The sequence below is a fragment of the Spea bombifrons genome, chromosome 2 (assembly GCF_027358695.1).
Source record: "Spea bombifrons isolate aSpeBom1 chromosome 2, aSpeBom1.2.pri, whole genome shotgun sequence".
Classification (NCBI taxonomy): domain Eukaryota; kingdom Metazoa; phylum Chordata; class Amphibia; order Anura; family Pelobatidae; genus Spea; species Spea bombifrons.
The window spans coordinates 15535095-15553661 of NC_071088.1; the positions used below are offsets into that span (position 1 = coordinate 15535095).

General features: G+C 37.9%; 1 protein-coding gene across 3 annotated transcripts in view; it reads left to right on the forward strand.

Moving 5' to 3' along the window:
- HTR1F (5-hydroxytryptamine receptor 1F) overlaps positions 1-18567 on the forward strand; it is a 68360-nt gene that overhangs the window by 22920 nt on the left and 26873 nt on the right. For 2 of the 3 annotated variants that reach the window (XM_053457378.1, XM_053457379.1), the window contains exon 2: positions 7844-8129. The exons of the other annotated variant lie outside the window; for it this stretch is intronic. The gene's annotated coding sequence lies outside the window, so the exon portion shown is untranslated. The remainder of the gene's footprint in view (positions 1-7843; positions 8130-18567) is intronic. 3 annotated transcript variants of the gene reach the window in all.

The window sequence follows — 18567 nt, forward strand, 5'->3', positions numbered from 1 at the left end:
TAAATCCACTTTGGCTATTCAATCACAATTTAACTCCATAAAATAACAGGTAACCTTGTTATTATTATAGGGGATTAATAAAAAGTAGATGATAATTGAAAGTACAATAGTTGATGCTACCTTCCCCTTTTAAAAAACGTGACTATGAAAGTCTTCATAAGTCGAATTATCCAGTATATAGTGTGATTTCAAGACCAGAGGCATTATCTATCCATCATGCCAGGTGGATTCCTATTAGGATCTCCCCAACTGGCCCATGATTCCCACTACCGACAAAAATGGAAGAGTAGAGCAGCTACCTGGGAAAGTAACTGAAACTGATTTAATTATATTTTTATGTATGTATTTTATTATACATTTAAAACTCTTTTTTTTATAGAGCATGTTGAAACTAGTAAAAGCTTAGAAGCAAAAACATTACCTTCTGCTCCTGTTCCTGAAAGTCATACATACAATTTGCATGGAAATAAGCCTCCCACAGAAATGTGTTTATAAGGCTTATTACACCTAGTTGAAATGAATAAACAAAATAAAAACTTCTAAAAAGCTTTTTAATATGCATAATCTCTACTAAACAAAAGGAAAATAACAATTTCCAGGCCTAATAAAGCATTTTCAAATGATTTTTAACATGTAGACGCACAAAATACTTGATTAAAGAAATTGCCTTATTTAATTAGTAAGGTTCATTCATTGTGAATTGTGCATATGAATCAAACATATTCATATTTTTTTTCTTTTTCAAATAACCAATTTTTAAATAGGAATAGCAAATTAAATAGCACTGATTCCCAGTGGGACTCATACTGAAGTCATAGCATCAGTGCTTCTTAGATGACTAAAAGGAATACTCTTATTTTAAATATTTACTAGCACCATGTGATATTATGTAAAATGTTCGTAATGGAAGTGTGAATCTTGGGATACATTTTTGTTGCATTGATTGCATTTTTACAAAAAAAAATTGAGTTTTGGTTAGATGGCCCAATACTTTCCTCAGGTGTTGGTTGAAATGTCTAAATAGCCCCCAAAACAAGGGTAATTTTATAATAATTTGACACAATATGAATGTTTTTGGTTCCCCAGCATACCTGGGAACCCTCTGGGTTTGACCTGGAGCCATCCCCATTCCCACACTTAAATCTCCAGGTATGGCCTCCATGGAGTCTCATAGTGAAGTGCTGCTTCCCTGGGTCACCCGCTCACTATTTGTGTTCCCCAGGGTAGGGGATTGGTGTTTAGCCACACCCACTTCCTGCCCTATTTCCTCCCACTCCCTACCCATTTAATTGAACTTAATCCCACAGCTCTCCATACACCTCAAGTGGCAGGTCTTGTCCCTTTGCTAAACTACCCCCTCAGAAGGGGACAAGCTCTGGGTTTCCTGCTTCCTGAAGTACCTAGATATGCCCATTCCCCACCCACTTAATGCCTACTCCCTGCCCATTCCCCACCCATTTAATGCCTACTCCCTGCCCATTTCCCCCTCCCTAACACTAAAGGCTGTCTGGGGTTAGCCCCGCACCTACACAAAGCCCTCAAGAAATAAAGAGCTCCAGATAGCCTACCTTGGGAAGATCCCTGGTGTGGTCACCAGAACAGCCATATGAGAAGCTGTAGGCACAGCATTCCCACTGCTAACATGGTTCTATACATGCACATGCCATCCCATTGTACAGCGCCGCAGAATTTGATGGCACTATATAAAACAATAAATAATAATTCCTGTGGCACCCATACTGTATGTAATCATGCGCATTGTGGCTTTTTATAAATACGTTTATTGTGTCTCCCAACATGAGAATAATTCATTCTCAAAAGCAATTCCTAATAAGGGAACGTAAAGGGTCAGTCTAATGTCCCTGACACCCCTACTATAGAAGAATGCAAGTTAAAGTACTCTGTGAGTAACCCTAACCCACTGTGAGTATTTTAGTGAGCACTTTCCATTATCTGACTGTCCGAAATCTCTGTGGCAGGCGAGTACTTCTATTGAAATCAATCAGAAGATTTTACACATAAGCTCTGGGGTCTAAACAGACCCCTGCACGCTGGATTTACCAGAACCAGCACTGGATCTGACTGGAAGGGAGATTCCCTGCAGGGCATTTAGATAGGGAAAGAGGCAAATGCATTTCCAAAATGGACCACAAAAAATTGAATTCGGCCATGCGCCTATAATATGAATTAAAGTGCATACGATGTTTGGAGTGTCCCTTTAATAATAAAAAAAAACCCTGGTTTTACCGTTTTAGTTACAACTAGCTTTTTTACTCATGTAAATTAGATCGTTATAATGTCACTTTTATTAATAGCTGAAATAGCTACCTTGTAACATTTAAATATTTAAGTATAAATACTGTACAGGCTTTAAGTAGAATATTTCTTCAGCAATCAGTGAAGCAAACTAATGGTGCTCCACTGTTGTGCTGCTTTTTGCATTTCACTAATTGTTCTAAAATTGCTTTAAATTAGTAGTTTTATGCTTCCTTAATTTTCCTTTTCTTTACTTCAAACAGGTTAGTTTCCTGGTGATTAGTTGTTGAGATAAGTGCATGAGCTTTTATTTAACGTACCTCACAATAACATTATAACACATTTACACTTTTAATATTTAGTGTGAATATTTATTCAGGAATGGTTTTAAAATAGCAAAGACTGTGTATTTTGTTTCACTTGCTGCTGAAAATAAGAACACTTGAACTCGATCCACATCTGCCATGTTTTCTTCTGCACAACGCTTCCAATACATATAAACACCTTAGACTTGTGCATTGGGATTCATAAGAATTGCAAATGTACAGAACTTTGGACAAAAACTAAATTAACAGCTGTCACACTCTCATTCTTCTGCACTCTCTCTCACGCTCTCAAAATGTTTCCCAACCTTCCTTGCTGACCGCTTCTGCCAACTACTTCCGCTTCCTCATCTTCTTCCGGATCTCCTTCATTGTCTCCCTTCTCTTCTCATCGTCTCCCTTCTCTTCAATCCTTAATCTGCTATCTTCTATCATTGTCCACATCTCCATGGACATAACCCGGAGCTAACTTCTGCCAAAATGGTGCTGCCACCATATATTTTCCTCTGTTTACGTGAGGGCAAATGACGGTGCTTGGGTTGAGGTCACCCCCAATGGAGGATCAGGAAGGATGTTACCGTAGCTCCTCGATTTTGGCAGAACTTGATGTTGAGTTATGTTCGCTGAGATGCCCTTGGTTCACATGAGTGCAAAATGAAGGTGCTCTTGGTGACCCCCCTCCCGATTGGAGAATCAGGAAGATGGAGTCACTGCAAACGCTGCCATATTACCCTCACGTAAAGAGGCCATTTTGGCAGAAGTTGTCTTCGGGTTATGTCCTCAGAGATGCGGACCAGAAAAGAAGATAGCAGATGAAGGATTGAAGATTGAAGAAAGAATAGAGAAGGGAGAAGATAGAAGATGTGGAAGCCAAAGTGGTCGGCAGAAGTGGAAGTGGTCAGCAGAGAAAGTAGGGAACCATTAAGAGAGTGTGAGAGAGTGAACTAGAATGAGAGTTTGAGAGAGTGAGCACCGGGCAACGAATTTCATTCCCGAATCAAAAATGCCCCCAAATTTTTGGCCGAAACTAAGGGGCCAAAAATTTGCACATGTCTAATATGTCTAGTATATTATGTCTAATATTATATAGTATGCACTGTGTATATATTATTACATCTAAGTAAATATTGAATCTATAAAACCTTTTATAAGAAAGAGCATTATGTTTGCCTGTCTTGATTGCTAGCTTCATGATTCATTCCTCTGACTCCTTATTTAATGATCACTCTAGCAATACATTTCAAAAGAGGTAGAAGCCTTAAATTGTTCCGTTGAACCCATTGGTTGAAGCCAGCGGGTGTGTAGTGAGAAGTCAAGGAAAGGGCAAAAATAATTAGCTAACGAGTAGGAGCCACATGATAGAATGTGAACAGGAAAGAAAATTGGCAATGAAAATATGTAGCAATCAGAGTTCAAACAAAAAGGTGACACTTTATAACCATATACATAAAACACGCATCCTTGGGTGCGAACTAGGCTAATGGTGGATGGAATAACTGCTGCAAGAACCAGCAGTGGAAAAGTGCAGGACCAAAAATTAGACCTGCACCCAAGAGCAAATCATTTCCAGTCCTGCCTGTGCATTATAAGGGGCTGGTAGTCCAACAAAACCAGCACTTAAACTAGGTTGGCAAGACTGTTGTATGAAATCCAGAATTGTTCTCAGATACAGAAAAAAACATAAAATGTACCCTGTTTGTACCCCTGTGGAGCAAATGTACTTTGAGCTCTGTTAAAGGGGAGCTTTAAAGAACGATCATGTAAAATGTTCTCTCCTGTTGCGTTCTTTAATTGGATAAATGCATTCTTTAAATCCTTGACAGGATAAACTTCACAGTAATTAAAACTCTAAACAATAGGAAACAGAAACAGTAAGATCAAGTTTAAAATCCTTTATCCTCAGTAATATTATTATTACTGCACAAAAAGTAGTAAACAGCAATAATTCATTTTGAAACTGTAAAAAATTAATGTGACAGAACAGCAACCTCAACCATACAAAAAATCATTAATAAAGCATATTTACAGTGCAGTGAAAGAGTATTAACCATCTTCACAATTTTGTTTCTATTTTTTTCGATTTGTCATACTCATCAAGCTCATTTTTATATGAGACAAAGTGACTGAACAAAAATGCAGTTTTTAAATAATGATTTTATGTAGATGGAAAAAAGATATCCAACCCTACCTGGCCCTATGTGAAAAAGTATTTGCCCCCTTAGTTACAAAATTGAACCAATTAACCAAATGTAATTAATAATTGGGTTCAATTTCATTAGACATGCCCGGGCATGGTTATCACCAGCCCTGTTGAATCTGAACATCAATTAAATAGAACCTGCCTTGCTATGTGAAGTAAGGCAAAAAGGTCTCAAAAAGCACCACATGATAACATGATCTAAAGAACTACAGATGAAATCTAAAGTCATTGACATCTATCAGTCTGGAAAGGGTTAAAAAGCCGCTTCTAAGGCTCTGGGACTCTTATCATCTACAAATGGAGAAAACTTGGAATAATGGTGAGCATTCCACGTTGGTCTCAAATTTGTCAAACAACATCTTGATGACCCCCAAGACATTTGGGATCATATTCTGAAGACTGATTAAAAGTTGAATTGTTTTGGGACACATAGGTCCCTTCACTGGCATAAAGCTAACACAACATTCCACAATAAGAACATTCTACCACCAGCCAAACACAGCGGTGGTAGTGTGATAGTCTGCGGCTGCGTTTCTGCTTCAGGATGGCTTGTCATAATTTTTGGAAACATCATTTCTGCTCTCTGCTAGATAATCCAGAAGAATATCATCAGTTTATGACCTTAAACTCACGTGCAGTTGGATTATACAGCAGGGCAATGATCCTAAACACACAAGCAAGTCCAACTCTGAATGACTCAAAAGAAACCAAATGAAGGTTGTGGAGTGGCCTAAACCTTGAATGAAATGCTGTGGCATGACCTTAAAAAGGGAGTCCATGCTCAAGAGGACCGGAATTCTTTCACAGGGATGTAAAAGAGTTGATGCCAGTTATCACAAACGTTGGACCTCAGTTGTTGCTGCCAAGGGTTGCACAGCCAGTTATAATGCTTACAAATTGTGTGGCCGGGCATATCCAGTCAGTGGCAACGTGCTACAGCACATGGTATATATGGAGCTATGTTAGTCAGTAGCACACTGGTTATTTGTCGGATGTGCCAGATGGCCAGTCTGGACCTGCTCAAATGTCTTGTAAATGCCCTTCATGAACGAGGGTATTTTATACCCTAAAAGACCAGAGCTTTTTCTGTTTCACCCTCTTCTTAATAAAGCACAACACATAATGATCGGGATGAATGGATTTGCAGCTCTGCATTTTTTGATCACACTATGTGTAATGGGTGGTTGGGGTCATCAGAGGCTGCTGAGGCCAACAGAAAGGAAATGCCTGGGCAGCTTCTTTATTATAAGATTTTATTTATTGATCGGCAAAAGATTCCATGGTGCTATAAGTGTTCCGGACTCTACAGTGCATGATGTGATGCCCAATTGGAGGAAGTACTTGTCAAGGTATGATTAAAGGGACACTCCAGCCATTAAATGCACTTTAATGGGTGATCCCTTGGAAGTTTCTGTATGCAGTTAGAACAGACACTGGTTTTGTTCCATCAGAGGTTTCTTGCATTGTGAGATATCCTTTTTATGTATACAGATGCAGGTGGGTGAGGGAACTTATTATTAATGTCCTTGACTGGCACTCTTAGTGGCAATAACATCTACTGTGTTTAATAGTTTGTTTAGAATCAATGCTGTTTTGAAGTAAAGGGTGGTCACACCAAATATTGATTTGATTTAGACTTTTCTTCTGTTCACTCGCATTTTTTAAGTGATAAAAAATAATATACAAATATATGTTATCATTTAATACTATATATTGTTTGAGCAGGGAAAGTCACCCAAAATATTACAAGACCGAAAACAATGGCAGCCTTCAGGTTGGGGGATAAGAGAAGTTTATAAACTGAATTAAGTAGGTGATTACTGCATAAAGTATTTACAACGTGAATGATTCTGTCCTTAGCACTGTATAATATTAGAAAACTTTGTGGAAAATCGTGTTTGACAGATCCCATTATGGCGCATACCGAGAGACAGTTTAACGTAATGCAAAATTACATTTAATCTTAGTCTAACTGATAAAATCTAGGATGTGTCAGAAATGAATCCATGCATAACAAATAACAACATATGCTTGTGGTGTACAAATTGCCCCAGAATGCTGATACTATTTGGTTATTTTCTTTTAAACCTGATACATACGTATATATATATATATATATATATATATATATATATATATATATATATATATATATATATACTGTATGTATATATATATAATATAGACCTTTGTATTTGGATTTGTACACAATTTCATTGTAACAAAATGTACCTATTTAGTTAATTTTTAAAGTCCAAAATGAACAAAGCAGAGAGCTCCGTATTATAATTTGCATTTCGTTACTCTCACTCTCTCTCACAGACTCTTTCTCAATGTCTCCCCACCTTTCCAGTTGACTGCTTCCGTGTCTCTGTCTCCTTTAACGCAGCTCCGCTTATTCTCTACAAAAAGAGGTGGAGCCTGCATACCCAGCCTCTCCCCTCATTGGTGAAATGGGGGAGAGGCTGTCCCCGTGTGGCTTGCAGTGGCTCTGCCTTTTTGCTGCAAGTACTCCAAGAGGCTAGAATGCTGCAGATTGATTCACAGAGTTCCTGCACCTCTCTTTCTTCGCGAATCTATCTGAATTACTACGGCCTCTTGGAGTACCTAAGCAAACAGCTAAAAATAGAGACAGAGATACGGAAGCTGACAGCGGAAAAGGTAGGGAGACATAGAGTGAAGGAGAGTGTGAGAGAGAGTGAATGAGATAAGAAAGCGTGAGAGAGCGTGATGGGGAGTGACATCAGATTCCGTTTCCAAATGGAAAAAGCTCTTTGAATTTTCCAAAGACAAATAAAACGTAAAATGTGTCCAAATCATTTTTGGTCCATGTCCACAAGTCTATATAATCCTTGTTCCATACCTTTCACATAGCTTTGTGGGACTACAGTGAATGTGAAAGTCATGAAGTTATACATTATGGTTTGTATTGTATAACTATTAATGAATCAAGCTAAGTTGTTTAACTAGAATTTATATACACACATGCATGGTTTTTTTTGTTAGCGCACCCATAGATTTTATGAATCCAAGATAAAAAATTTATATTACTTCTTTATTCTAGGTTTGACTTTAAAAGATAGAAGACACACACTCTGCATTCTAAATAGAACTAGAAAGGCTTAAAAGACTTCAACTGGCAAATGCAAAACATGCAGGTCATAGGTTAACCAGACCAGCGGACTTACTGCTGAAGCTTTTATGAAGGGGGATAATAATGAAATACTGCTAAAACAAAAAGACAAATGAACAAAGATCATCCACTGGATCTAGGCCATCGGGCCACCATGGATTTAATGAACGGCTAAATTCTTTACAAGAACAAGGTAAAGATAAGAATAATTTAACAGGTAGGTTTATTTTTATTACACACACATATATATACATATATATATATATATATATAAATGCTGTTGAAAGAAGTTTGATTTTTTGGATGATTGTTGGAGCAATTTGATCAAAATCAATGAGTTAACATATTGGAGGTTACCATAAAACTAGGTCCTCTTTTTCCACCCGTATGTCTTAACATTTAATTTTCTAGATTGTCAGTTTTAATGCTATTGGTATTGTTCAGTTTCCCTTTTTGTAATAGTTCTATGAAATCTGCTGGCACTCTATAAATAAAATGTAATGTAATATACAAAGCCTTCCAGCAAACAGAATAACCTATAATTGATAACTGATTGAATTGACCTGTATTTTTCATTGGAATTAGTATATTTCGGTTTTCTCGCATTCCCTTTGCCAGTAGGCAAATATAATTGTGGAATATATTTTGTTTGATCTCTCTGTGTGGTTTTACGTGGCAGCAAGCTAAGGCTGCTTCTTACTGCTCTCTAAATAAATATAGAATTTTATTAATCAAATAAAAAGTGTGTGTTTTAAAGGGCAAACTTGTATATAGAGAATTTTCATTTATGAAGAAAACCATTTCAATTCATATGTAAAAAATACTGAAAATCTATAGTTAGGCAGATGCACGGGCGTCACTACAAACCACAGGGCCCTGGTACAGAAATTGCCCCGGGGCCCCCCTAACTTCACAGCTGGCCTGTGCCATCATTTTCCCCAAACAACTTGTCTGTGCCTTCTTTGCCCCTTGCCCCACTTCCAACACACACTCTGGAGCACATTTGTAAACACAAAATACACACACTTACTCATACTCACTAACACACAATCATATTCATTCTAACACACACTCCATCTTACCCACTTACATATACATGCTCACACACAAACAAAATTACACATCCATGCTCACACAAACAAAATTACACATCCATGCTCACACACAATTACACATCCATGCTCACACACACACACACACACACACACACACACAAAATTACACATTCATGCTCACACACTTACACATCCATGCTCACACACACACAAAAAATTACACATCCTTGCTCACACACACAAAATTACACATCCATACTGACACACAAAATGACACACCTATGCTTGCACTCATACATATATACATACATAAATATATACAAACACATATACCCATGTACATACATCCCACCTCCCACCCCTGCTTACTTCTCACCGCTCCTCCAGTGTGTGAGCAACCGGACAGCAAGCTAAAGGAGTGGTAAAACGTAAGCTGGGGCAGGATGTATGTATATGTGTTTGTATATATGTGTGTCTATTGGATTATAAGCTCAAGAGTCTGATTATCTTGATCCTCTAATGAAGTGAATATAAAAATGAACATAAAAGTGTGGTGCTTATGTTTCAGACTCAGTAAATGAGTATATGTAGGTAGTTTGTGAACCTCAGGGATTGTCTTCCCAGCCAAGGTATCCTTTATGATCATAAAAAGTGTTTTTATAAACATAATTTTGTCCCTCCTAGACCAGAGTCCTAAAATATTATAGTTATATTATACATTATACTATGCCTTTTGTTACTCTACGCACCATTCTCTTTTAACGTAATGTATCGGTTTGTCTTAGTCTGTCAGTTCTAGTTTTGTCATACCCCTTGAATATATATTGTATGAAGCACCGCGTAAATTGTTGGCCCTATATAAATAACGTATAATAATAATGATAATGATTATATTATACATTCAAACTTCCCAGTGCCACATGGTTATGAATTGTATGAAGGTCCTTCTGTCAAATTATTACCTTCAGCAGTATGATCGCCTTGACCCTCTGAGGAAGGAAATATATTATAACTGATTTCATTGGCCTTGTCAAAAATGACAGTCAATCAATCCGTTTACTCTGTAGAGGGTAATATATCAACAGAAATTTCTTAGTTCACATGAGAATTTGTGGATCTTAATTGACTTTACCACAATAAACAAATCTGGAACAAACAAGGAAAACTAACAAACAGTTTTATAATTATAGTAAAGTCTTATGTGTCCTCAAAATTGTGGAGAACAGTAAAAAAAAGAAAGAAAATACTTTAAAACATCATTTTTAGCATTGTTCCTTTTGTAAAGTACCTTATTTGCTCAATTATAAGAAGAGGGTTTTTTCAGAGCAAATGCTTTGAAAAATAACCATTGTCTTATATTCTAGGTCGTCTTTAAATCAGACCTCAAACAGAGGTCTGGCTAAAAGACTAAGATCCAGATCCAAAACAACTTTGTAGCCTTGGAATATCATCAACAGAACCACTGGCTGAATTCTACCTTTATTTTATTTCAATCCTTGGCATATTTGGCTTCAGTGCCTCTGTGATTAAATTGTCCAAGGCTGCAATGCAAAAACAATACACAGGATGCCACACGCTGTTAATATTTACTAAGTATTGCTACGTTTCTTTGTAGATCAATCAATATGCATGCTGTGCTTAAAGTGATTTATATAAAGAGCCCTTTATGCACAAGTATAACAGGTTTTAGGGGGTTATGTACTAGTAGCCAGAGAACCATTATATCCTGTGACATCCTAATATATACATTAGACTAAGTGAGAAATGTTTTTTTAATTTACGTAATGTCACAGATAAGCTGTTTGAGGGCAATGATGGCATAGACCAGCTGTTTGGGGCAAAGATGACACAGACAAACTGCTTGGGGGCACTGACAAGCTGGGGGCACAGGCGGGCTGTTTGGGGCAAAGATGGCACTGATAAGCTGATTGGGGCAAAGGTGGCACATTCTGTTTAGGTGGCACTGTGTTTCTTGGAGAAGTTGGGGGCCCTGGGGCAGTTTTTGCACCATGGCCCTGTGGTTCCTAGTTACGTCCCTGGTGTATATAGTTAGAGTCGGTGTGTTTAGCACTAAACATGGTACTATGGTATTCACAAGAAGGATTGCCAGTAACAGTTTGGGGCGGGTTTTTAGAATAAAGTCTAATTTCCTTGCTTTTGCTTGATGGACCTGACTAATAACGAAACATGTGCAAATGTGTCGAAAATGAATTAGGTTCCCAGCCCGTTCAGTTCGACAGAAAAATAGGAGGCATTTTTAATTCTGGGATTCAGTCTCTCACACTCTCATTCTCATTCACTCTTTCTCTCTCACATTCTCTAAATGTTCCCTACCTTCTCTGCTGACCACTTCCGCTTCTGCTGACCACTTCTACATTTTCTTCTATCTTCTATATTTTATCATCTCTCTTTTCTTATCTCTTCAATCTGCTATCTCCAATTTTCTATCTTTGTCCACATGTTTGCAAACATAACCCGAGAACTTCAGGCCGAAACATCTGTGCTTTCAGTGACGACCTCTCGCATGATTGGATGATGGACGAGGATGTCACCGGAAGCACTGTCATGTTGCCATGAATTCATCTAAGGGAAAAATTACAGCCCTTTAAGTGATGTCCTCTTCCCTCAATTGGATGAGAGGATGTCATTACCTTCTGGGTTATATACGCAGACATGCAGACAAAAATGGAAGATTAAAGATAGCAGATTAAGGAAAGAAGAAAAAGAAGAAGAGAAGGGAGAAGATAGACGATATAGAAGGGGAAGTGGGCGGCATAGAAGGTATTATTTAGAGAGCATGAGAGAGTGAATGAGAGTGTGAGTGTATGGGGGCCCACATATTTCAAATGAAAATTCTGAGCTTTTTGCTTCGCTTTCGTCCAATTCGTGGGGGATCTGGCCTCGTTTTTGTGGCTTCATACGAATCACCAAATTTACAATTGATACAAATTTGAATGCACAAGTACCAGGCATTGAGCTTGCCTATGGACGCAAGCTTGTTCCTGAGAAGTGGTTCCCCGAAAAATCTCAGTGTCATTTCTGTTACCATCACTGTTGAGCACATTACCTACAGGTATACTCTCATACACAAATTAGTAAAAACAAAGCATATAAAGCATAAAACACTGTAACAATATCTGTAAAGTAAAGTTAATACAATCTGATTTTATAATCACATTTGGGTCTATTCACTAAAGAGAATGTAGATGGCAGAGTTTGAAGGAGAGCAGTGATTTCTGCTCCCTGATTTCACCACACACTATGAAGGACCTAGCCAAGTGAGCTTCTGCTGCCGAAACTGCTGGGTGGCCCTGTGTAATGCATAGTTAAAGCTCCTCTTGCTGGAAAAACGTTCTAGGGTTGGCCCTTTGTAATGAAAAACACTTGCAAACTCTCCTTCCAACTCTCTTTTTAATGAATAAACCCCTCTGCTATTTTATTAAACATGAGGTGCTATTCATTATGCATTTCAGATTAGTTTCTTTTCGTTTGTTTTTTATTTATTTTTGCTTTTACCTTTTGTATTCCTTTTTTTCTTTTGGGATAAGCATTTCACTCTGATGTTCATTTGCCCCTTGTACCCAAGCAATTGTAAAATGAACGTATTCCACTTTTTACTAAATAATATTTAAAACAAATGTGTTACTTTTTACATATCCACGCAATTGTCAATGAAATAGTATACAACACTATGCAGAATCACGGTCTTACATATTCATAGATCATTGAGTGTTATTTCCTGTTCCATATGTGTGTGATTCATGACAGGTGTTAGTGTGACATTAACATCTATTAATAACGACACTTTACAGCCTATACCTAATACAGAATGTAATATTTAAGGATACCTCCTTTTCCCTATTTTTCTTGAGAGGGTTTTATCAAGATATTTAACCCACAAGGACATTGACAGGAAAGGAATGGCAAGGGGACATGGTTGTAATTGGATGTAACACACACATCCAGACACTGCACTAATGCATGCACACAGCCACTCACAAAAGCTGAATATTAATTTAGGGAAAAAAAGAAAAAGCCTGAATATAAGATGACCCCCAGGCTTGCCACTATGCCCCCAGTTACATATATATAAGACATTTCTGGAGGCAGAGTGGCATATAGGGGGTTAAAAGGCATTTCTGGATGCAGAGTGGCATAAAGGGGGTTAAAAGGCATTTCTGGAGGCAGAGTGGCATAAAGGGGGTTAAATGGCATATCATGGGGCACTCTGCCTCCAGAAAAGCCTTATGCCCCCCATATAACACTCCCCCCCCCGACTTAGCAGTGCTTCTGACTCCCTGGTGTCTGGTGGGGGCAGCAAGTGGAGTTCGGCATTCTATGACTGAGCACTGGAAGGTCATGTGACGCCAGTGCTCTGTCATAGAAGCCCCGGCGAAAGTGCCAGGAGTAGCAGGGGTTGTCTGCGTCCATCGAGCGGACGTTCGGCGGCTGCCAGAGAAGAGAATTCCCAGCAGCGCTGCGGGGAAATCTCCTCTCTGGCTGGCAGGGAAGGTATGCGCAATGCGCGTAGACATCCTCCGCTGCTGCCCCCTGCTTTTGCAGGCACTCGGTGCCCAGCAGCTGAGGTTACCAGACAGGAGGATCCAGGTCCCCTGCAGCACTGCGGGGGATCTGGATCTTAGTCTCATAGCCAGACCTCTATTTGAGGTCCAATTGGAAGACGACCTTGATTATAAGACGAGAGGTATTTTTCAGAGCATTTGCTCTGAAAAAACCTTGTCTTATAATCGAGCAAATACGGTGCTTTGTTGGCTTCTTATAAAAATGCAATTAGATCCCCCTTGTTTCTAAGTTGATTACTTAAGTAGGGAATCATCCTTTTGAAGTTCAAATATATTCTTTAAAGCTTGTGCAAGGGTTGATGATTCACACTTAAAGCTAGTCTCCAATTCACTGCATTTCACCTCAAATATCTATTTTAAGGTTTTTTGAATATGCAAAATGTCAGTTCTCACGTCTGATGTGATCAGTCGCAGCACGGTAAAACTGTAACAAATCACTTTAAACCTGTCTCTGAGCTTTGAAACTTAGGGGCTCTGCTTACTAATGTTTCAATTAGTCACAGCAAACACACGAAGAGGATGGAGAGGTCACGCAGGTTAGACTTCTGAGCAGTGCTCTCACAGCTTTATGTCTTGGTCTGTCATACCTTGCTGTGTATGTACACGCACGTACCAAAGCAGTAGGTAAAGTACAAAACCTAATCTGTTTGTATAATAATCACAGAAAAATGTATATTGTTTTCACATATTTAATTTGAGTCAGTATAACAGACAGGCGTGAATCAAGTTTTTTTTTTTTTTATTGATACACAAGTCAGTGATATCAAACTGTGAAATAATTTCTAATGAAATAATTTAATGTGTCTTTTGTTTTATAAACTAGCTTCAGACCCCCACCTGTTCTTGATAGCTGCCTAGCAATTGGTATATTGGCAGTGTTATTGCACACCGATCAGCCATACTGGGAAAAGCTTTTTAGTGGTTACCATTTGAATATGCGCACATATTTCCAAAGTTCTTTTACAAAAAATGTTTAAAAAAAACCCTCTGCATCTCCTCTTTCATAGAGGTCCTGTATATAAATTTCTTTTGTCATCGGATGAGGTGTTTGACTCGTTATCTGAGTTTTCAGAATTATTAGTATTTTTCTATTCATCGGAAATTGCCGTCAGATGAACTGCAAAACTAGTGAGGTTTCTTTCTAGGTCTTTTGACATTAGTAACAACTGATCAATACTGATCAAAGATTACAGCAATTCAATCATTCCCTGGGCCTGAGAGGCTGTCAATAGATTGAGCCTGACGTTCTCTTTTATAGGGCTGTCGGTACATCACAATGATGCCTTTTTTGCAAGTCTTTACCTGACTTAACCACATCTCTGAGATTATCCCCAGTAATTGTACGAACAGGGGACTGGGGACCAAATGTATTTCCTCTTTTGGGTAAATCAGAATTGCGTAAAGCCATTGAAACCGTGTAATTTTCTCTGCCATGACTGACATAGCTGACTTCAGAGCCTTGGAGACTGATTTAGAAACTGAGCAGCAACTCCCCGAAGCCAACAGCACGCTCAGAATCAACGAAAGGAGCGCATAAACCAAATAACAAATGGTAAATAGAAAACACAATAGAAATAAAAAAAAAATCAACAGAGAATCAGTTGTAAATGACCCAATAAAATAAACACATGTATTTATTTATTACAGTTTGACCATATACACTAACAGACATGTAATGTTCAAAAAAGCAATATATTTGGAAGCAGCAAAGAAAAATGATGTATTGACTTTCCGTTGCCTTGATATACTCTTTGCTGTCATACTATTGGTAAATTAGGGGTTTCTATAACTGTCAAAATATTTTATTATTGTTTTTCGTATTGTTTTTCCTTTCCTTTCATGATGCCTTTTTTCTTGTATTGTTTTTTGTATTTCACCGAGAAATATTGATACTTCTCAGATGCACAATTACTATTTATTTCACCCTTTGTAATGTGCAGCCGAAATGATTTAACTTTATGTTTATGCTGTTTACCTTCTGTTATGTCTGCACCGTGACAATGCAATTGTTATGAACGATGCAAAGATTTTTAATTAAGATTTCACAAAGGCAAAAAATGCCTCTAAGCAAGAAAAGGCAACAGATAAAATACTTCTTCTTAGCATTGCCCCCCCCCCAAAAAAAATGCATATGTTGGATTAATGCAAATATTAAGCATTGGTTATGCCAGTGAAAAAATGCACATAAAATAACAATTATCAATGTTGTGTTCAAACTATTTAAACAAACATCACTACAACAGCAAAATGCAGAAGATATGTATTTTTCTTGTGTTTGCTTGTTGGTAACAAACACATGAAAATCTATTTATTGGCCTTTCACAGGCTGATTCTCTGGTTGTTACCCCACAAAGGTCCATCAGTCCCCTACAACTAGGTTTGCCGTCTGAAAGCGAATGGACCAAAAACAAAATGAAAAATGTCCAAATAATGTTTGGTCCATTTGCACATGTCTACTATCCATCGTGTATCTATCCTATCCATGTTTAGTAAGGAAGGTTTTGATATATATTATAGTTCCTTAATGAGTAATTGTGGTTTTAGTAATCTATAACAGATAGTGACAGAATTCCTTTCTTTGGTGACCTATTTAGATAAATCTGCTTAGCAGGCAGAGAATGGACCTTAATTGAAAGGTAATTTACATTTTCATTGCATGCAGAAAGTTTAAACTAAAGTCAGTGTGTCATTATCTTTGCATTATACTGTAGCTGAATTATTATACGTCTGTTTCTGTATACCATAGCAATTAGAATTATTCATTTGCTATGAATGACCAAAATTATACGGATTATACAAAATCATTTATTCCTTATTAATTTTGACATAATACAGAGCTTAATTTCCAGGATTAATAATAATCTGTATGGAATTTTTGTGAATTGTGTTACATAATAATTGCTTCAATAAAATGATTTAATGTGTCTTTTTAAACCCCAGCTATTTGATCCATTTATACGATTAAGCATTTATTTAAACTGCCAAATTTTAAATGCTATCTGGTAGCCTTAAAATAACGTCAGATGCACTGTCAACATTTTATACTTCTTATGAACACTCCTGGGATAAATGAAGAAATCAATTGCATAACCTGCATATTTCCGACAATCCCCTTCTTCATAGGTTGAGCCTTAAGGTACTTATTAGTTGCCAGAAGTTTGAGTTTGCATCCAGTGCCAATGGAGAGGCCACTCTTGGTGAGGGATAGCTGGATTCAGTATGCCACACTGGAAAAGTCGATGAGGTCAGTGTTGACCTTCGATGCCCCCTTAACATTATTTGGAAATAAATTTATCTCAGTCAAGACGTTTCTTCTGAAAAAAAATCCAGTTTTACAACCGGTTGCTGGTTTGTCCCCTGCCATCCCATCCTCCGGCACGTCTCCCAAACATGCAACTGTGTCTGGTGTCTTTTATGACATCCCATCACAAGGCTTTCACAAAGCTTCAGTCGCGGATGCCATTTTGCACCTCTGTCCTGTTCTTTGACTAACATTTATATTTTGTAGGTTATGTTTTCTTTTCAGGTGGTCACTGTACCTAGGAGCCCAACCGAAGGAGAACATGACTGTTATAGGCAGAAGATTATTCCCTAGTCTTCCCTTTAGACATTTATTGAGCATCATAAGATGGGGCTACTCTCAGGCCAACTTGGCCCTTGGTCAATACTCAGCTTAACCCATTTTTTGGCTGCTATGTGGTCCCTTTAAATTGCTGTGGTATCCCTATTACAAATGCTTGAAGAAGTCAATCAGTGGCAGGAAAGTGCTCTCATTGAAGTCAATGGGAGCGCTGGCTGTGCATGTTCAGAGGCTTCGTGCAGCATTCACATAGCCATTGCTTGAGCTGACTGGTGGCAAACATATCATGTCCAGGGAGATTTATTTGGTTGAAACCATCTCCTGCGTGGTGGGAGGTGAGGAAGGGGCAAATCCATATGGGAGAATTCTGCAGACCTAAAAAAAATATATTTGTTCACAAAGCCAGAATGATGTTCTCCATACTTTTTTTGACCTTGCATAATTACTGGTATTTCATTTTTTTTTATGCTGCAAAAGCATGAATTGAGCCTTACAAAAATCTCAACTTCCACAACTGTTAGCCTCTTTAGTTCGGACTAATAGTGGATGTTACTTTTCCAATAAATTCCCCCAGAAAATTTTGAAAAATGTAATTTTCCTATTATAGGAATCTTGAAAAGGGAAGTATGCCTCCAGTAAAATATCACCTCTTTACCGCCATTGTTCAACATGCAAAGGAATATATACTACAGTACACAGTGAAAGTTTCTTTGTATTGTAATGTTTGTTCCATCACTAAACTGACATTATTTCACCCAGTGTGTTACAGCAGAGGTGTCACAATCAATTTAGGAGCACCCTGTCATGATTACATGCTAGGATTAGTGTATCCTCCCTGCTGTCACACCCCATCAGGGAACATACATCTTTATCCCCTGGTGACTAATCGCCATACATCTCAGGACTAAGATTAGATGATTTTCCAAAGTACCGAAGGAGCCATATGCCCTTCAGCATTATACCAAATGCACAGAACACAGGCCTTAGATTCTGTGTGTAATGGAAATCTGTAGAGATTAGATCTTGCAGCGTTAACATATTGTCTGCTGGAAGGCAGAATTGTTAATGGTTATCGGATATTTACGTGTTGTGACTATTAACAGGGTCAAGATGCATAGCATATCTAATATTATGGAATAGCCCATATAAAAATAAGTTCCTTTTTTAAAAAATGCAGTTTTTTTAAAAAATATGTATAATTTAATGCCTCTGGTCTGTGGTCGTAAAGTATGTTGGTGGGTGCATGGTATGTCCTTTGGACCCATAGAAAGATCATATTCATCAAGATAATTAACTTACAAAGTTTTTAATGCAACACATTCTTCTTTCAAATGGCCATCTACTCCTGGCCCTTAAGTTAAATGGTAAACAGCACTCACATGAAAATGCTAGACAATGCAAGATTAAATGCAGTATATTTGTGGTATCGGCACGGGA